The following is a 21,556-nucleotide window of genomic DNA, read 5'->3' as shown; positions in this document are numbered from 1 at the left end:
TTACAAGGGGCTTCAGATGGAAAATTCCCAAGTTGTGACATTTTAATTCCCCTGTGGGCTGAAGCGCCACAGGAGGGGCTATTTTCTTTGTGCTAGCCACCCCCTGCCTTGCCCAGCCTAATCTCAGAAAGTCCCTGCTGGATCCAGCCCTGAGTTTTGCATGTTTGCTGGTTAGTGCCACTGTTGTGCCTATCACCCTTTGGCTTATAGCACCCTGAATGCCTGCCAGCCCTTGGCAGTGGCAGTGGGGTTGAAAGGCAGTAAATGTTCCTTATACATGATCTGGCAAGCTCCTTGCACAGGCAAAGAAAGTCAATGGCAATGACCAGACAGCTCGATAAGTGCCCTGCAGCCAGAAGGAAACACCATGCTGCATCTTTGTTAAATTCTTGGGATAAACCTGGGAAGAAATGCTGAGATTAGCCATCCCCCTCCTCCCCCTTCCTCTGAAAAACCTCTCTGTCCAATTGTATCACTCCTGATGTATCTCCCTGCAGCCAGGACCAGTGGAGCATGGCTAGGTTTACAAAGGTCTGCCTTCATGATGGTGTCCAACTCAATGTCCCCATCCTTGCTGCAGGCTACAAGACCAGCTTCAGGCTGATTTTGGCACATGCACGCTAAATGAGAGTCCCTGGACCACATCAGCTTGCTCACAGGCCCTGGCAGCATTCCTAGACAGCACCTTCTAGGGCTGGTCCACCCCCTGTCTACCTGACACAAGCTACAAGAGTGTAGTAGGAAGACCAGCGGTGAGGTCTGGCTCCCAAGCTTGCTCTCAACAGCACCAGCCTCCCTTTGTGATCTTCTGGATCCCCTGTGCAGGTCCTTCCTCTCCCATAGCCTGCACCCTCCATGCAGCAGTGCCATGGGGTTGCCCACAGCAGACTCCTGGCTGAGGTTGGCTGGAAGCACCCTGGGTTTGCTCTTCTCCCTCCTCCTAGCAGGCTGAGGACAAAGTGACCTGAAGCTGGGGGGTGGTGGCCAGAGTGGCCTCAGTGCAGGTGGGACCCCAGTGTCAGGTCAAGGATATGGCTTTACAAAGTGACCCAGAGAAGGAGGCTGCTGGAGACCTTCAGGCAATGACCACCTCCACTGTGGCACCATAAGCCTGCCCTACCTGTGTCCTGGCTGCTGGAGGTCCTTACAGGCTGAGCGAGAGGCACTCATGGCCATGCTGGTTATTTCAGCATCATCTTTAGCAGTTCCTTGAGCATGGCTAGTTCCTATTTCTCATCCCTTCATCCCCCGCTTTCCCAGAAGAGCAGCACTTCTTGTGTCCAGAGCATCTCCAAACACGGCAACTGGGGAAATACTGACTTGTTCCCACTGCAAGCCTTCCTTCCCTTTTAAAAATTTCCCATCTGTATTTACTCCAGCAAGCTGTGGCCCTCCAAGGTCTTCCTCCACTGAGACATGTCGATGCCACTGAAATGCACCCCCAGCTCCCCCGGGTCTCACCAGTCCTTGCCTCACACCAGGTAGCCTTAGCAATGTCCCCATCTGTAAGAAGAAGAGGCACAAGGGCTCGCAGGAGGCTGTCCCGCATGATTCTTCCATAGCTTTTTGTTGATTTGCTCCAAAATGCCTCTTCTAACAGATATCCTGAGAAAGCCTAGAAATTGCAGGGCCACTGAAAAATCAAAGATATCTGAGCACATAAACAATGGTGAAAATAATTGGACATATTGACTCCACAAACGAAGTAGGTACAACATTATCTAGAGCAGATAAAGGTGTTTTTGCCACATGACAGTTGAAGGGGAAAGACACAGAAGAATGTTTGGAAAATCTGTTCAAGCAACAGAAGAGCAGTTGCTGGAAGAGCCCGGATTATCTTGCCCTCTGCACATGGTTCCCAGCCTTTTTTACATGGACCACCAACTGCTCCTCTCTCCCCTCTCAAATCACACCTGCATCCCCAATGCATTCCCTGTATTTGCTGAGGGGGTGGCGGTGATGTGATGGGCACCACACCTCTTTCCCTTGCCCTCCTAGACGGCATCAGGACAAATCCAGGGGTGAAGGAAAAGGCTTGGATTGCAATAGATTTTTCTACTTACCTCTTGTCCTCCAACCGTTACCAGTGCCTTCCTGGATTTCCGGATGTCCAGCCACTAGTCATCTGGAAAGTCACCAGCCACATACAGAGCAGTTTCTATACCCCCTTTTGATGCTATCAAATCCTACATTTCTCCATGATGGATTTCCCTTCACCTCGTGGCGTACACCCATCTTGTGGCTGCTCCTTCAGCAGCTTTGCCTCCTGTGGTCATGATCCGCTGCTCCAGCCTGCCACAGAGCAGCTCTGGGCAGGAAAAGCTCTTCCAACGCACAGCTTGTCTTGGAGGTACCCAATGACAGAAGCACAGCACATTGGTGATGTGTCCTCTAGGCCACCTGGGCTTGCAGGCTCAGACCTCAATCTCCAAAGGACCCAACAGACTTCCAAGATGCTCAGTTCTGAGGAGTACATCCCACCAAGGGAAGCCTTGGATGGAAAAAGCAAAGTATTCTGGGTGGCCTCCAGCTGCAAAATACCTTTTTTTTGGAGTCCAGGAGGGACAGACTTCTTGGTGCAACCAACTTCTTCCCCTGAATGTCTATCAGACAACTGCTTTTCCAAATTTTGTGTTCAAAATGCACCCTTATTCACACAGCAGGTCCTCTCTCTCACTAAATACACACACATGCTTCTACAAGTTCTAGTTAGATCCATACCTCACTGCCTGGGTGCGTGGTTTTGTGTGCAAAAAGAGAGCTCCTCCCATGCCCAAATGCATGTAGCTGGCTGACTAAGCTGAGATTGAACAGCAAGGGCCAATTCTTGCTAATGATGGAAATTCTTGTTGTCTTTCAAGGTAAGAGGTCAATGCTCTGGCTTATGCAAGGAGGAACAATTTACCAGAAAGAACAGAGCTAAGCCAGTGCCTCTCAGACTTCGTCCTTGTTATTCAGAAAGCATCAAGTCTTCTATAGTGGACATCTTCATGAAATGAGCTGAATTATTATTACTCATCACAAGGTCGTTGCATTTCAACACTTCGGATCCTGACTGTTCTGTTTTCAGAAAGAGGATGCTGCTAAAAATTACATGGAAGATGAAGAAATACAAATGAACACACCCTCTGACCAACCACGGGTCACTGGTGATGCATAAAAACATCTGAACTCCAAGAAAAGAACAGGGCTCAGCCCCATGCTAAGTGAAATTGAAGGTAAAATAATACCGCTTATTTCTACATCTCCCTTATTACTGCAATCCCATATGTGTACACTGTGGTTTGCGGTTGAGATGAGGCTGGACTGGAGTTTTGGTTGTGTCCTAATGAAAGGACATTTGTTGTAATTGGGCTGGGATAAAGTTAGAGCTGGCACAACTGTCTGGAAAAGTGCTCAGCTTTATCACGGTGCTGGCTGCTTCCCACAGCAGAGCTCATCCTGGAGCCAACGCAGCTGAACAGAGGCTGGAGCAGAGCTCTGGTGGTGTATGCCTATGGGGAAAACATTAACCGAGGAGAGAGAAAGCTGTGATCAAGGCACCACACCAACACAGGCATCTTGCCCGACTCTTAGGAGTGGTTACTTCCATAGAGGTGCTCCTATCCAGCAGCAGAGGCCTTTGGAGCTAAAGCTGCTCTTTCCAGGGGTCACCAGTGTGGCAGTTGTGTGATGAAGACCCTGGTCACCTTGAGTTATTACAGAGAAAAAGCACTGAAAATGGAAGAAAAAAAAATAATTAGTCTAACCTCAAGATGGGAATGGGCTGAGGACAGAGGGCAATATACACCCACCAGGACTTTGGGCTTGTCTATAGAGTTGGCTTGTTTCCCTCTAGAAATGTGAATTTCTAGTTTGTGGCTCAGAGAAGACTGGACCCTGCCCACAAGGACATCAGCATGGTCAACCGTGAAAGCTGGTCTCAAGTTCTGGTCCTGTCCTGGCCCTGCAGGTCACGTTGCAGCAGGTGAAGGCAAGAAGAGCAGCCTGATGGGAGCCATTTTCCCAGCTCCTCTGTCGATAGCCCAGTGTGGGAAACGAGACTGAGACTGGCACTGAACTGGCAACGGTGCCCATCTCAAGACATGGGAGACGATGATGCTGGGTGGTGAATGGATGGAGAACAGCTGTGTGGAGAAGGACTTGGGGATGCTGGTGGGTGACAAATTGGAACGAGCTGGCACTGTGCAATTGCAACCTAGAAAGCGAAGTGTATCCTGGGCTGCATCCAACGCAGTGTAACTAGCAGGTCAAGGGAGGTGATTCTGTCTCCTTACTCCGCTCTGGTGAGACCCCACCCACAATCCTGCATCCAGCTCTGGGGTCCCCAGTAGAAGACCTGCTACGGCCCGTCCAGAGGAGGGCCACAGAGATGGTCAGAAGGCTTAACACTTCTGCTATGGAGAGAGGCTGAGAGAGTTGGAGTTGTTCAGCCTGGAGAAGAGAAGGCCCCAGGGAGATGTACTGTGGCCTTTCAATATATAAAAGGGGATTATAGGAAAGATGGAGAGAGACTTATTACCAGGGCCTGTAGTGACAGGACAAGGGGCAATGGTTTTAAACTGAAAGAGGGTAGATTTAGGTTGGATATAAGGAAGACATTTTTTACAGTGAGGGTGGTAAGACACTGGGACAGGTTGCCCAGAGAAGCTGTGGATGCCCCATCCCTTGAAGAGTTCAAGGACAGGTTGGATGGGACTTTGAGCAACCTGACCTACTGAAAGATGTCCCTACCTATGGCAGGGGGGGTGGACTAGATGGTCTTTAAAGGTCCTCTCCAACACAAACAATTCTGTGAGTGAATGTTCAGGTACCTAGAAGGGGCAGGGAGAAGTCAGGGGGCTTCTGCAGGGCTGGCTTACCTGGTCAGTGTAACCACCTGGGGGAAATCCCAGCCCTCATGCCTGATGCTGGGTCTTTCCTGGAAGATGGAGTCACTCGGCCCCTGGAGCCTGGGTTGGCATGGGACTTGCAGTAGCTGTAAGACACACCATGGGATTGCCAGCTCTGTGAGCGTGTCTGTGGCCGACGGTGGACTGGGACCAGCTCGGCATTCCCTGTGGCTCCCAAGGCCTGACAGATACCTGGAGAGCTGTGGAAGCCTTTCCAGAAACATGCTTTCAGCCCCTGTTTGGACCTACAGGTCAATTTTGAGGCTGTGCTCCAACTCCAGAGTCATTGTGGTTAGTTTATTTTTCAGGAAATGCCACAAACCAGTTTCCTTGCTGGTTAGGAGAAATACTTGGTGTCAGGTTTTGACTGTGTTGCAATATGCTGTTTTCTACCTGGGATGAGCTCAACGGGCCACTGGAGAGTGGGAGCTGGTGTTGTTTGAACCAATATTTGCTTCTAAGTATTGCTTAATTTCTAAGCCGCACACAGCAAACAAAGAGCTCTCTGTCAATTTTAAGCAGCTCTTCCCAACTCAGAGCACTAAGCCCAGCTGTGGACTGTAGCCTTTTGTCTGGAGCTGTTTACTATGTCATGCCATTGCAGGTTTGCATTTTTAGGTTGGAAACTAATGTCAGCTCGACAGCCAGGTACCAGCAGTTTGGCCCTTTCTGCCTTGCACAGCAGCTCTGCAGGACAGTGCCACTGCCCCACATCCTCTCCATGCACAACCCCCCCTCCAGAAAACACCAACTGGTCCAGCATCGATGAGGAAACAGGTTTTCTTGACCTCCTCTCTCAAGCAAGCCACAACTAACTCCCCAGCCCCCTTGCTGAAGTCAGCTCTGCCAGCCAGCGGTCCATGCAAAACTCACCCTCTCAGATATGCAATTAGTGCCATTCCTCCTAATGAATGATTTCAGGTTGCTTAATTAACCCAAAGGTTAACAGGATTACCAGCAGCTCTGTGCAACCTTGGGAGCTGTGATATTCTCGAAGGGCTTTTGGAAGGGAAGGCAGAAAATTGCAGTGGGTTAATCATTCCTGCTGAAGATATGCTTGCAAATAGAGCGGCTGGAGCCTGATAACATTCACCCCCGCTTCCCATGTATTTTCCAAAGATCTGTGGGAACAAACCAGTAAATACTGATAGCTGGGAAAGAAAGGGCAAGAGTGCCTGCTGCCCTGCATGGCCACAGAGACCTCAGCTCCTCTCCTGCAGGACTCCCAGGTCCCATGCCAGGGCACACACCAGGTAGTTGCACAACTCTTCTGTCCACAAAATGGTTGTGTCCAGCTCTGTGGGACATGCCAGACAGTTTCCACAAGGACATGTACCCACAATGAGATGCTGGACCATCCCAGAGGATGTGGCTGGGTGAGAACAGGAGAAAGGGTGGCTTATTTCCAGAGGAGGAGGAAGCTGTGGCTCACATGAGCCCCTGTGCACAAATACAGGGACCAGGGAGTAGGGGTGTGAGTGGGGACATTCCCCTGTGGTGGTCACAGAGCCCAGGTCACCAGGATGGGGACAGAAGCAAGACGGTGGTGGAGCTGGTCCAGAAGACCTCATGGTGGGAGGGGAACAAAAGTGGAGTTGCACGAGGTGCACCTGGAGGTGAGCCACAGCCACCCCACCACCACAAAGGGCCACCCAGCTGGGTCCTACATCTTTGGCTGTCAAAGGATCAGGGGGACGTCACTGAAGCAGGCAGAAGAAAGGTCCTGGCAGATGCAAGCAGCCTTGCTCAGGGACCAGCCCTGCACATGCTGCAGGGGGATGCTGGTGATTCAAGTTGCCCAAGAGTGACTTTGCAGGAGCTGTGGGCACATAGCTGCCGGTGGGAGAAGGCACCAGAGGCCGGCAGCCAGAAGGACACAAAAGGAGAAAGCAAAGGGAGTCACCAAGAAGGGAGCACTTGTGAACCGGCTTCACGGAGTGGTGCCGGCAGCACAAGCCCGGCGCTGGCAGTGCTGGCTGGCTGCTGGAGCAGCTCTTGCTGCTGGATCTGGCCCAAAGAGCAGCGACTGAACCTCTTATCCTCCGCAGCCCACAGGCAGCCCAGCTGGGCTGGCACAGCCACCCACCACTGCGCCCAAACATTGTGTTCAGCTGTTGGATTGTCACTCTGGCCAGAAATGAGATTTAGGCATTAAATGAACGGGGAAAAGGTCAGCTCACCAGTGGGTCAAGCTGAACTCTACCATTTGCTTTTCAACCCCTTTCCAGTTAGTTAATTTGCAGTAATCGTTAATACCAAGCCCCTGTCCGTATGTGGAGCCTCACAATAACTAATTTTTAAACTGTCACCAAAACTACACACCGTTATATGTGTCCTGGTTGAAGCCACCTTCCCATTGAAACACTCTTATGGCCAATACACTTCCTCACTGATTAATAGTGGTTGTTTTGAAGCCATGAAAAAAAAAATATCTGTTGGCCAGCATTCCTTTCTACTTTGTAATTTTAAAGCAGCATTAAAGGGAATTAACGGAAATAAGACTTGAGAATAAGAGCAAGGCTTAGTCTTTATTGGAGACCCTTTGAACTTTAGTTAAATTAATTTTCCTTCTGCTCTTTAGCTTTTCAAAGACAGATCTGGCAGTTCAGCAGTCAGAAACCATGCAAACATCTCACCTTTTGGAGGTCAATAGCTAAGTACGACACCAATGACTAAATACTGGACCCAGGACCTGGGAGGGCATCTCTTCCCTGACAGTGTTGGTGACCACCATACCATCAGTGAAAGACCTTCCTTGCCTGTGGGATCTGTAGGGAGCCCATGGGCAGGCCTGACCTTTCAGTTCCCCTTCTCCCTCCCAAGCAGCAGAGGAATTTGTTTCCTGGTTGTTGGTCAAGATGTTCTCATCAAGATAAAATCCGAGGAGAACGGCACCTCCCCTCCTCACTGCTCCACTCCCTGGTCGCCTGGGGCTGGCACAGCCCCGAAGGCACTGCTGGACCCTGGCTCTCAAACCACCTTGTCCTTTCCAGTAATTACTGTTTTGCAATGTGGAAAATAATAAAAGTCTTGCGACTGTTAAGAGCTCTGGGAGGAGCAGAGAGGGAGGAGCAGAGAGGGGGAAGCAAAAGGCCAAGCTGAGCAGATTTCAAACCCCCTCCCAAAGGCTTTTAGATTCCCATGGCATTTTAATCCTCTCAGCATTTCTAGCTGCAGGGATAAAGGAGCAGAAATCCTAGGCAGAGGTTTGGGGGCTTCAGGGCCCATGTCCGGCTGGGGCTGGTCCCAGGGAGGGAGCTCTGGGGTGGGGTGGTCAGCAGGACGCAGCAGCCCTCTCCCAGAACCCCTGCAGCATCATCCATTGGCCCCTTGCCCACCAGCTCTGCTCAGTGCTGGGGAAAGTGATGGCAAAGCCCAGCTAAAGTGTGACATGGCCCTAACAGCTCCTGAAAACTGTTGCAAGAATAAGGAAGGAACCACAAAAATTTCTTGCTTCAGATGCTTTGCTAAAAGTTGCATAAGGTGGGGGAACATGACTGTGCTCTGTAGGTGTAATAATCGGTTATGTTATAGACAAAGGGTGCTGTATGAGGAGAAATGCCTTCGTGACACTAACCTTTGAATCACAGTGGAAAAAGAAAATTAACTCCTTTTGGGGAGTCTGCTCACTGGCAGTCACTGAGGGTCTCTGCATGGCCACGTCCACAGCCTTGCAAGACCCAAGCTGAGATCTGTTGCTCTTCCCTCCACCAGAGGTTTTGTCCTTCAACACATACTCCTCTGATCACCAACACCCTTCTCCCATCATCTGCATCTGCCCGTGGTGTCCACTGCAGGCAGAAAGCCCTGCCAGGTTCTGCCATGTGAAACCTGGATGGACACCACAGCCAGAGTGCACCAGGATCACAGGCCAAGGGCAGAAAGAGAGAACAAGCTTTGGAGAAACACTGCTGTGCAGTGCTGCAAGACTCATCCCTTACCAAAAGACATCGCCATCTCTTACAACCCCATCCTCCCTCATTTTCAGCCTCACTGGGGTCCTCCAGTGACAAGCCTCCAGGAGTCCATTCATGTTCAGCTCATCAGTCCCTGCCTGAGCAATGCTGGAGGAGCACCAGTCCCCAACTCCAGTACAGCTCTGTCCCTGCCTGGCCTTTGGTCTGTTGATCCAGTCCCCAACCCATGGACAGACTTCCCAGCAGACTCTGGACCTGCTTGCTCACTGCAGACCTGCCTGATGGTCCCCGGGCTGTGTCTAACCCTGCTACAGTCCCCAGACCCAATCCCAACCTCAGACCTGCCTCATCACCAGCAGCTTCCCAGGGGATCTGGACTCTGGGCTGACCCCAAATGCTATCCCAGGGCCCATCCTGCTCACCTTGCATAGAGACAGTGACGGACGAGTCCCTTGCCTGCCCAGATGTGCCATCATGCTGGGCTACCGATCCCTCCAGGAGCAGTCAGCCCTTGCGGTACCCTGGCATGTAGGAGAGAACACCAAAAAAGTCATCTCCTGGTTAGAGCAGGCAATGGAAAACAAGACCTTGACTCTCTTGCAGGGCAGTAAGCCTATATTGCAGTCCATTTACAGCCCATTTTATCGTGGGCAATTATTTTTTGTATGCAGCAGTAAAGATTTTCCTGTTGAACCATACATTTCTACTGAGTGCTGGCTCTTGAAGGAGTCCCACAGCCCCAAGCTGACATCAATACCATCGTCTATAAACATACCATGGAGAAATAAATCAACAAACAGCAGGAAAGGCTTTATGGAGATCCTATTACAAACAAGGTATTTGTTCCTCTTGCACATACCCCTTGAGGTGGGAAATCCCCATGAAAAAAAACCAGGCTGGCCTTTAGTCAAGGACATCAGGCTTGTGTAATGATGAAGAGGTCCAGGAAAGCTGGACCTACCAAGACGTGTCTCCTTTCTTGACTGCTATGAAGGATGCTAGCACAGAGTTTAAGACCACAGCAGCAAACAGCTTCTCCAGGGAGCGTTTTACACCAGAAGAGCAATCAGCTTTTTACTCATTAGTGTAATATTTCTATTAGTAACACTCGAAGGCTCTGTCTGTGACAGAGGACTTAATAAATTGGAGAAGCCAAAAGAAGGGAGCATCTTGCTCTTTTTTAGCCCTCTCAGAGTTAAATCTGGGCTGCTTCTATCATCCCAGGAGGTAGACATCTTCAGAGGCCAGTTCACTCCACTATAGCAGAGGTAGCACAAAGTATCCCATGAACGTGGTAGAGGACGCAGGTGGTGGCTCAGACAGGGCACCCACTTGCCTGGTGGCTAAGGAAGGTTTTTCCCACCTTCAGCAATCAAAGCTGAATTAAAGGATTAACTGATTGCAAGTCAAGCTGTCCTGATTTTAAGGAGAGACATATGTACCTGGAGCAGTTCAGAGGGTTAAATCTACTGTACTCACAAATGCCAAAGTACAGGTTGCTCATTTATCCAGCAGCCATGGTGCAATTTCTTCTTGTCACAGGTGACCGCTTAAAAATAAAAGAGGCGGGGGTGGAAAGGTAGGGGAGGGAAACACAGAGGATGTGCCATGGCTGGACTCCCCTGGCAGGGATAGTCCCCCTGCCTGGGACACCTTGATGGAAAGCTCGGGGCTGTGGCCAGGTCCTGTCCCAGCTCATGCACTGCTAGCACCAGGGTCTTCATTTGAGGGGGCAAGCCAGGGAACACTATCCCAACCCAAACCTCAGCTGAAGGTTTTCAGCAGTGCTGAGTCTGCTAAACTCACTTTCCTGCATCTGCAATCTTCAGCAGCATGGTGCTGAGCCAAGAAGCAAACTCCAGCATCTTGGGCACAAGACACAGCCCTCCTCTCCAGGAACAGCAGCTCTTTCTGCTCATACAGCTTGACCTAGGACCACTTTTTGAGCTCTAACACATGACAAGATGGGTTCCCAGCTTGAGGAAAGATCCCACTTTTCTTTTTTTTTTTCTTTAAATCAGCCCTTACCCGGTTCACAGCTGTCAAACTCTCATGTTCATGCATAACTTACTCAGAGACTCTGATGGTGAAAGGGAAAGCAAGGGAGACCTATAAGATCATGTTCTTTAAGATTAGCTAAGGTTAAAGAACAATGTAAAGATGGAGAAAGGCCTTATGCACTATCTCCTGGTGTTCGTCTGTTCAAAGGAAAATAGTGCTCCCAGATTGGCTGAGGAACATCTGGAAAGAGACACATCCTGCACCAACAGAAGGACAATGGCCCAAAGGTCTCTGAATGCTAATATCCATTCCCTCGGGCACAGGGGCTGTTGTGGAGGAGCATCATGCTAACCCCTCCCCAGAGCTTCCATGCATAGGAGCACACAGACCACCCTACAGAGACAGTCTTCAGACTCTCCAAAGCTGGTGGAAACCACTGCAGCTACACAGACACCAGCAGAGCTCTTCCATTCCTTGGTATCTGACCTCATGTCTGTAATTTGTCCTAGGCCACTTTAAGAAGGGCAACCAAGTTGGTGAGGGGCCTGGAGCACAAGTCTTACAAGGAGTGGCTGAGGGAACTGGGGTTGTTTAGTCTGGAGAAAAGGAGGCTGAGGGGAGACCTTATCGCTCTCTACAACTACCCGAAACGGGGTTGTAGCAAGGTAGGTGCTGGTCTCTTCTGTCAGGTGGCTGGAGATAGGACGAGAGGAAATGGCCTTAAGTTGCAGCAGGGGAGGTTTAGATTGGATATTGGGAAAAATTTCTTTACTGAAAGGGTTGTCAGGTATTGGAACAGGCTGACCTGTTGAGGGCATGGTTGAGTCACCATCCCTGGAGGTATTCAAAAAGCACGTAGAAAAGCACTTCGGGACATGGTTTAGCAGGCATGGTTGATGGTTGGACCCAATTGATCTTAAGGTCTTTTCCAACCGAAATGATTCTGTGATTCTAAGCCATATGTATGTCTATGGCTTCCCCCTTTTCTCCTTTCGATGCCAAAAAGCCTGAAGTGCTCTAGTCTCTCTCTCCTGGGACTCAGTTCCTCATCTCTTAACTTCTTCCCAACCTAGACCTGCATTCTCATTCAGAAATTGCCTTTTCAATGATGGGATCAATAGATGTGAAGGGTCCTCCTGGCATGTGGTGTCCCACTAGACTGCAGCAGTTTCTATTCCATTCCTCCCTGCTTCCCAGCTGGTTGAACTAATAAGCCTCACTGGACAAGTGTCTCCCTTGGGCTACCTTCAACACAGATATTCTCTCTGACAGGAGAAATATGTCTAGAGCCCACTCTGCTGCATGACTGGTCCCAACAGTGGTAATATGTACCGCTATGCCTGCACACTTCTTGCTTTGATCAACATTGCATGGCATTTGCATTTCCCTCAGCCTTGTTTTGCAGAGAATTGGTTGTTTTCCTAAATATCACCTCTCGCCTCCTTACAGCATCCCAGGGAGAGGTACCAAAGTATGCATCAACCCTACCCAGCTTCATGTCTGGAGGGACAGGAGCCCCTCCAAGGTGTCCTGCCAGCTGCCCTAGGGCAGCGTATTACAGAAGATACAGAGGATAAGTGTGAGGAAGAACCATAAAGCAGCAAAGACAGAAACACACAGCCCAGAGGAAGGTCATTCTGTTGGCCCATGGCAGAGAAAGGGATCCAAAGCCAAGGCAACGAAGGTGAGGGGGCACAAGTTGTAATACGTGATCCCCAGAACAAAGTTCGACCAAACTGTAGCCTAATGAATCCCCTCTGTGCAAACAGCAGCTGCTTGCTCAGCAAATACACCTACTCCAGCCTCAGCTGCTGCAGCCTCAGCCAGGATTTTTGGAGGGGATGTTTTAATATCTGCAAAGAACTGGTATTTGGACCACTTATGCAACTGTTGCATATCAGCGGGGTGTACGTTCACATGCAGCCACAGTGCACCCATTCCCCTCATTGAACCACCATCATCAGTCTTCAGAGGTGCAACCGGGAGTGACCTTGCTCTGCTGGATGCAGGAGAGTCCACCAACAGGACTTGGTAAAACACCCATGTCCAAACTCACAGCACACGAGGGACTCCATCCCCGCCTTCTTCAGCTCCTTGGCTTTCTGTAGGACTACGTGCAGCAATTGTACGCTTGGTGCCTCTGGGTCAAACATGCCCTCAGACCCCACAGGAAACGAGAGAGCTCTCCAGGACCAGAAGCAAGATGAGAAAGGACATCACAGACATCAGGGTAGGAGGAAGGAGCTGGTGCAGGGGCAGAGTGCCTGTGCTCAAGCGTGCAGGAAGGAAACCAGCTGATTGTGCTCCTCTACCTCACCACATCCCCAAGGCTGCTGCATCCACCTCAATCTTCTCTTCTCCTCCTGCCCCACAGGTCTACACAGAGCACCTGCTTTGGCTCTTGAGACCACAGCACGGTGCTCTCAGTCCGCAGACCCTATCGTGTCTCTGATGAGTCACAGCTCTCCTCACACATAGACTCTGGACCCAAATCTGTACCTCTGAACCTCCTACCCGCCGCTGCCAGCAAGAAATGGCAACAGCAGCCTTGGCCTGGCACGTAGTACTGTTTGCACAGCTCTTGCTCAAACACAATGGCCAGAGCTGGCTCTGCGTGGGGCGCAGCTCCCCAGCAGCAATGCCGCGACCTCCCTCCCACCCCGACCTGCTGCCTGACCAGGATTACAATGCCGCATTGTGTGCCTCCATCTCTGTTTCAGCGCCTGCAGTAGCTTGCAGGCAGGTGTCCACAGTTCAGCTGTGGAGGATGAAGGATCACACTCCCATGACTCACCTCATCACTCCTCAACTAACCCATGGTGTCTCAGAGGGGACTGACATTGGAATTGGGTTAATTATTGCGGTTGTATACAGTAATCAAGCATAAACCTCAGGCAGTATTGTACAGGGGGCTTTGCTGGTCTTGGAGAAGACAAAAGTGACTTGGCCAATGTTCAAGCCTTGGATACCTTCTGTGTCAACAGTGTCCTGAAGACAAGAAGTGATGGGAATATGGCTTATCTACAGCCTTGATGCCAGCTGAGCTGTGGCAGAACGAAGCAGAGAGTGTGGGACCACCAGCAGGAGCCTGACCTACAGCTGTTGCTGTAAGCAAACGCTCCTCATTTATACCTTGAGCCATGAACCCCCCCAAAGCTTCACCATCACACGCAAAAACAGCAAAAAAATAAACAAACGAATGAATAAATAAATAAACAGGTCCATCAGCAGGCCCTGGCTCTCCAAAAGGAGCAACTCCCCTTGCAGGAAAACTTCAAGTCCAGAATCCTGGCCAAAGGGAGAAGTGGCAGACCCCTACCTTTTGTGTACATTATGCAAGCAATGGAGTAGGTTCTAGGAAAAGACCATCAGCTTTTCATTCATAGTCAAAGGTGTCACACACTCGCTTGTGGTAGCTCCAGGGACCAGACTGAGAAGCTTGTGGGACCAGCACAACTCAGACTTGAATGCCTTTCTGTGGGGATTTGACTTCAAAAGTCATTCCTTGTTGAGGTGAAGACGGTGGTGGCAAAGAGCCAGGCCAGAACAGACCAGCATGTACTGATGGAAAAGCAGAGAGGCAAAGTGAGGCTTCCTGTGAACTTCTTTAGCTCCTTTGCAGCCTTCCAAGGCCTGCAAATTATTTTTCTTGCTCTGAAAATATTTTGGACATGTCAACAAATTCCTCCATCTCAACCAGGGATAGAAAACGCAAATCTCAGGGGCTTTTTTCCTACAAAAAAGTAGCTCTGATCAGGAAATACTTTATTGTGACTGTTCTCTGGGCAGCTACCTGCGATTTCCACACTGCTTTGATGACCCCTGCAGGGACAAGCAGTAAAAAGTTCCGAGTTTTTAATCCGTTTCTCACCTAGAAGAGCTGTGATATGGACATGGGCACTGCAGTTTTTGTAGGGGACAGCTATCAAGGCTGGCCAGTCCTTCCGCTCTGGGAGAAGCAGAGATTTAACACTCACAGGAAGCTCTGAGAGTTTGCAGTCCTTGTGCGGGGAAGGATGACTGCTCTCAGTAGCATCCAGCTGTGGTTGGGTATCAATGGAGGAACCAGACATAGCATCTGCTGCATGGAAATTACTACAGAAGAGCCAAAATATGAGTACATGCACCTTACTGACACCACAGAGTGATACTGGTCATGTCCAAGGACATCTCCTGGTGTTTTCCATCTCTCCCTTGCTTTTGACATACAGAGGTCCTCCATCCTGCCCGAAACTCCCAGGTCTCCAGAGAGTTATTTTCAAGCTCATTATTCTACATAGCCACATAGCCACTGCTTTTTCCCTGTCCATGATGGGCACTCTTTCTTCTCCAAGTCCTTCAAGGACACTAGCAATAGTCCTCTTGTTCTCCTCCTTGCTGACGGGACTCCATGATCAAATTCCCAACAGATTCCACACAGCCTCACACAAGGACTAATGCTCTTGGTACATGAGAAGGAGGCAGCTCTGCTGTCATGATCTACAGGAAGATACAACTGCAAACCCATGACTTCAGCATCCTTCCTCTTACTGAACTGAGGCTCACTTCTACACAGCTGGGACTTGGAGACAGCAGAGCAAACTCTCACGTCCCACCTTCCAGACATGAAAAGAAGATGGAAAGATCTGATTTAACTGTGGACACTTCCTCCAACACTAGCTGACCATGACCTACACAGTAATTACATTTCATTGTGGCTGCAAGTATCCCTAATATGAACTGAACCAATGTTTTAAGAGATCTCGGACCAAAGGCTGTTAAATGGATATCAAACAGCACACACCCTGCTGTGATGCCCTTCTTGCAGGGTGCTCACGGGAACATTTTGCAGCATCTCTCCATGCACCCTCCACCACTGCCAATGTTTTCCTTCTGATCTTGTTGTCGTCTGAGGCAGAAGGCAGGACACTGTTTGTGGCACGGCCCTGCAAAGACAACTCAGTCAGCAAAGCAGGTATGTAAGGGATACTCCCCTTGGAGACCCAGCAGAGCAGCCCGTCTTGGCCATCGTCTTCAGATGATGACCCTCAGCTTCCCTCCACAACCCAGGGAATACCCATCAGTGAGAGGTGAGTCCAGGGTAACTCACAGATCTCCACCTTTGGGGCAAATGTTTAGTACTGGCATGTGAATGCTGTAGCTTTCCTAGAAACCATAAAATCTCTCCTAGATTTCACTCCGGTTTGGGGATTTTTTTTCACCAGGTTAGGCATCAGCATTTATCTGGGCACCCTGGCATGCTTTCCATAAATAGGAGGTGGCATCAGACCATGAGGTCCCCACCGTGTTCACCTGCTGATTTGTTTCAAAAGGCATTTGCTCTGTAAATGCCTGCTTCACCTGGTTTCCCTTGGTCAACATGTCTTTTCTAGCCAGGCTTCATCTGAAAACCATTTCCACTATTTTTTGGGGGGCTCTAGGTGCTGGCTGAGGCAGAACCAGGACTGGAACCAGCACTTACCCACTCCTCCAGGTCAGATGCAGTTGCACAGGACTCCCACTGGCCATGGAGAGTCCTAAGGATGTCTTTGGCCATCCCCAGGTCAAACATAGCTTCCAGAGCTCCAGCAGCCTCCTTTCCCACTCTGCTCAGTACTGGTGAGGCCGCATCTGCAGTGCTGTGTCCAGCTCTGGGCTCCCCAGTACAAGAGAGAGATGCCCTTGTTGGAGCCAGTCCAATGCAAGGCCATTAAGGTGATGAAGGTCTGAAGCATCCTTTGTACAAAGAAAGACTGAGAGAGCTGGGGCTGTCCAGTCCAGAGAAGTGTGGTCTTGGGGGGACCTCACAGATGTGTATAAACATCTGATGGGAGGGAATGAAGAGGAGGGAGCCAGGCTCTTCTCAGTGCTGCCCAGTGACAGGACAAGAGGCAATGGGAGCAAACTAAAAATGCATGCAAGTCACCCACAGGAGCTGCCTCTCTCCACCTCTGCTGAAGAGGGCCCGTGGCACCTCACAGTTGGGATGCCCACTTTTGTTTCTGCTTCCAGACACTTACAGATGGACCAGCAATTCCTCCCAGTAACATGTAACCTGGTATCTTTGGAGAAGAAGACATGGACAGTCATCAGGAATTGTTCAGAAGATCCTGGATCCTACAAGGCCCTGAGGAATCTACTCTAATGTCAAAGCCACCCTAAAATATACAGCACCCAAGTACTGCTGGTGCTGCAGGCTTCAGAGGCTTCAAGACAAAGCCCGGGTTTGTGAGGGATCACTCTAATCTCTCAGAGGTCTCTGGCAAGGAAACAAAACCAACCAAAAAGAAATGGCAAAGCCTGTTCCCAAGGTGAGTGGAGATGTATTTGGTTGTTCAAAGGCTTCTGATAAAGTGACCGAGATTAAAGAACAAATTGTGTGTGGTTAGGGCCAAAGTCCCAACGCAAGCCGAAAAGCATATGGCCAGAAGCAATGACGTGCTTCTCACCTAAACTTGAGCACATCCAGCTGTTGTTCAGCCATCATGCTCAAGAGGAGCTCTGCCTGGTGCTGGCACAGGCTCTGCCTCATCCCCTCTGGGACAGGGTCCCCGCATCGGCAGGGATCCCATACAAGCCAGCAGCCGCAGCACGTCAGCACCGATCCTGCGCTCCGCTCTCTCCACACTTTGCTCCCAACTTCCCAGCTGGATGTATTTGCTCCCGTTGGCCCTGAGCATCCTTTCAGAGGGAGCTGGTATCAATGGGCATGCCACTGCGGAGCAGCAGGCTGACTTCAATGTCCCAGGAGAGCTGTTGAAGCTAATAGAAACTAATTAAATGGGCATGCCTCACTCACTCTGCAAAGGGTAAAATTAACTAAATATCAATTTAAGTAGGTGCTAATGGACCAGTGGCTGCCCAGCAGCGGAAGGGGAGGCCCAGTGTGTGATAGATTTCAAAACGACTCAGAAAGCAAACTTGCACATTACTGATAACACGGTGTGCTGGATTCCCTGGAGAAAGTCATCTAGAAATTATCGTAGGTCGTTTCGTGAATAGGTCTGTCTAGAAACTGGTCTGAAAAGCAAACAGAAAAGCTGCACAAAACTTTTTCTGGGAGTGGGGGCCAAAGCTCGTCCCTCTCTGAAGTTTCTCTCCAACAGGGCTTGTGCGGGAATGACTGCAGACCTAGGAAACCGGGATGTCCTAGACCCTAATTTCCCCAATCCACCACTGCGTCTGGGGCTGACTCGCTGCTGGGGAGACACACACAAACTTCTCATCTTTTCAGCCCACTTTGAGATCCACCAAGCTGCAGGCCGCCAGGGTACAAATGACATGGCCAAACTAACCACATGTAGGCAGAAAATGATGAAGATAAGTCCTTGCTTAAGCAAAGTGTACACACAGAGGAAAAAAAAAGAAGAAAGCAAAGAAATAAAGACGGGGGGTGGGGGGGTGGGGTTGGGGGGGAATGCTGCAGCAATGTGGGCAGGGAACAGCCCTGCCAGCCTTGGCAGCGTGCAGGACTCAGCCATGCTCCTCTCTCTTGCCAGGGTCAGGATAATGAATTGTGGCATTGCTCAAAGGTACAGTTTTATGCACCAGTTCAGGTTGTACTTTTGCACCTGTAAAAGGCAGATCCCCAGCCTCTGACACAGCTCATCCGTTTCTTGCAGGGTGGGAGGAGGCAGCAGCACCAGGTGACCTTAGGACCAAGGACCTGAACCAAGAGCCAGAGGTAGGTTTAGAGGTTTCCTGATGGGATGCTGTGAGCACGGGATGCTGTGAGCATGCTATGAGAGATGGGCCAGTGGAGCCTGGACAGGCAGCATGGGCAACACAGGCACAGCGCGGACCAGATAGCGGGAGACAGGACCTTGGGGTCATCCTCAGTGAGGAATGGGACCCAGTCCAGCCTTGGACATGCCTTCCCTGACTTATCCCAGTGGCAACAACCTCCTTCCAGGTCCTCGAAGTCTAGCTACCTGCATGAGGCAAAGGGACAACAGTCTCAAGCCAGGAGACTCTGGCTTCAGGTACCTGGACTGCCACCGCAGATGCAACCAGTGCCACCTCCAGTCCTCCCTTGTAGGAGGGCTCCTCAGCCCCTCTCACCAGCTGGACTTCTTTGGAGGTCTGCCCCCCACCCCCCACCACAGCACTGCCAAGAGGTCTTCCAGGCTCCTCTAACATGAAATCAGTAGTATTTTTACCCCTGTCCCTTCCCAGGATAATTTTAACCCTGGGTATGGCTTTTCTGTAGCACTCTGGTTTTCCCCCTCCAGTTAATGGCTTTGCATGGAATTTAAGTATCATTGTCTGCTGCTTTTAGACACAGAGAGGTTTTCATTTATTTTGCAGATGTTCTGCTTTGACTTTAAAAGTAAGGAGCCATTTCCAGCAGGAGCTTCATCCCTCTCCAGTCCCTGCTAAGGAAACCTCTACGGGGTGCTCCCATCCCAGGAGATCCCCAGGAGTTGCCCCAACCTCTCTTGGCAAAGCCCAGAAGCAGTTTCCTCATATGCCCCCAGGACCCCAGTCTCTGCTCTCTACAAAGACACCTCTCTGGTTGCCTGTACCCTCCAGGCTACAGTTGCCTCCCTCTTGCCAACACATGCAAAGACATCAGTCCCTTCCTTGTTAGCAAAAAAAAAAAAGATTGTCCCAGAGAGCAGTGGTAGCCTTTCTCCTGTACCTCGCTTTCACAGCACTGTCTTGGTATCCTAGCTCTCACAGGAGAACAAAGCTTCCCTGCTCCTGCCTGGAAAGCCCTTGCTGGCTCATCACCTTTGCAAGGAGATCTGTTGTGCTGCCCACCTGAAGGCAGCTGTTCACGCCTTGGGGGTCAGCAAGGAGTGTTGTTGATGGCAAACATACCTGCCTCTAGCAAGACCAAACAAAAACACACATGCAGCTTTCTGCTGTGTTATTTTTATGCTGGAGGAGTCCCCAGACAGCAGGAAAAGGAATAAGGCACAGGTGAAGGGAGGCAGACAGCTAGTTGATGTTACAGTGAGGCTCAAGCCCTCGCAAACCCCTGTGCTCTCCCTCATACCACATTGCCCCAGCAATCGGTCCAGCCCCAGGGTTGAGAAATCTGGGTCGCAGGTCTCCTCTCCTCCTCACCAGAGAGGCAGTCACCTTTCCACATGTTCCTCTTCACCTCAACCCCAGGTACAGGCTTGCAAATGGACCAGAGATGCCTGCTTTCCAAGTGCAGGTGCATCTTGTCCAACAGCCCTGGGAAAAACCCACCAGCAGCCCCTCCAAGCCATGGCCAGGCCAAGCAGGGAAGCCACTGCATGAGAGTGGCAAGGTCCTGGGTGTCTCAAGGCAAGCTGACATCTCCTTGCTCATCATCTTAAGCAGGGGTGAGAGTACAGGGATGGGGGACAGGAAGGGACTGGAGTCTTTGGGGGTCCTCATCTGCCTTCTGCTGAGATCAGCCCATCCCCAGGCAGTGAATACGCACCCACCTAGGAGGGCGCACATACCATCGTAGTATGATGACCCTATAATGGTCATACTCAGCAGCAGGCAGCTGGGGCAGTTCTGCATCACCAGAACAGTCCTCACACCTACCCAAAAGTTTTGAGCCTGTTAGGTCACCCCAGCAGGACCCAGCTGCCCGGTGAGTGGAGACAGAGCCCAATCTCTCCTACAAGACCATCTTTCGCTTCTCAAGAAACACAGCTGCAAAAGATGCATTTGCCTGCCCATATCCTGACCCCTGCTCCAGCATCCATGGGAGAGAAGAGACCACGGGGTGTAATCTCAGAGGACTGCCATCTCCACCAAGGCCCTCAGACACTGGTCCACAAGTGGAGTCCCATCCCATCCAGATCACACTCCAAAACAGCCTCTCTGGGATGCAAGGTAACAGAAGCAGCTCAAGAGAGCTGTTGAGGTCCTGCAGATGTGGCCTCCAACACAAGAAGTGTGCAGGCAAATGAGAGCATATGCTGTGCTTCACATCACCAGATCCCAGCAGGAGCAGACAACTTTGCCTTTTGAGTTTCTCTTCTGCAGATGCCATCAAGTCATGCCCAAGAAAGAGGCTGCCAGGCAGCAAACAGGAATATGGGCAATCCTGACCAGGATTACATACTGAAACTGGACCTCCCATGAGATCCCCATGAACAGATAGGGTTATCCTTAGGGAAACAAGTGAGCTGAGCAGCAGCAAATCCCACAAGTGGCAATCCAGCAAGAGGAAACAACCAGAGAGGAGCGGGATCAAGCCAGTCTGGGCACCCTCACGTTGATGACCCTCTGGGTGCTCGCAGGCAAGGGTGCCCCATGCCTTGCAGCAATAGGATGTCCCCCAAGGTCCTGCCTGGGGGATGCTTGCAGACCCCCCAGCCACCTACCTACCCCACATCACCGTGGCCCCCCAGGAAGGCTTATCCATCTCAGATTGCACAGGGCATGGTTGTGCAGAGGGAAGGAGAGGGGAGAAGCACCAACCCTCACTCCCAACAGCAGAAAGGGGTTTGATCCCTGCAAACAGTGAGCTAGCCCGTGGCTCTCACCCAGCCCTGGACTCCCAGATAAGCTGCCAGCCTGGGTAGATAGCCAGAGCACGGGATGGGTGGGGAATGCGACAGCCCCACAGTAAACGTGTGGTTTCAGTGAGGTGGATGGGGAGAGGCAGCACCTGCCTGTGCCAGGGTGAGGGGAACAGCTGCCTCCCTACCCGCGAGGGGGGAGGGAGGAAGCTGGGCCCTTTTGTCCCTTGAGAAAGCCAAGGTCTGGGCTGGAACTGACTTATCTGCCTGGTACGTATTTCCTGAGAGCCATAGGCATGGGTGAAGGGAAAGC

This window comes from Accipiter gentilis, chromosome 6, assembly GCF_929443795.1.
Source record: "Accipiter gentilis chromosome 6, bAccGen1.1, whole genome shotgun sequence".
Classification (NCBI taxonomy): Eukaryota; Metazoa; Chordata; class Aves; order Accipitriformes; family Accipitridae; genus Astur; species Astur gentilis.
Note: the sequence above shows the minus strand (reverse complement) of the source record.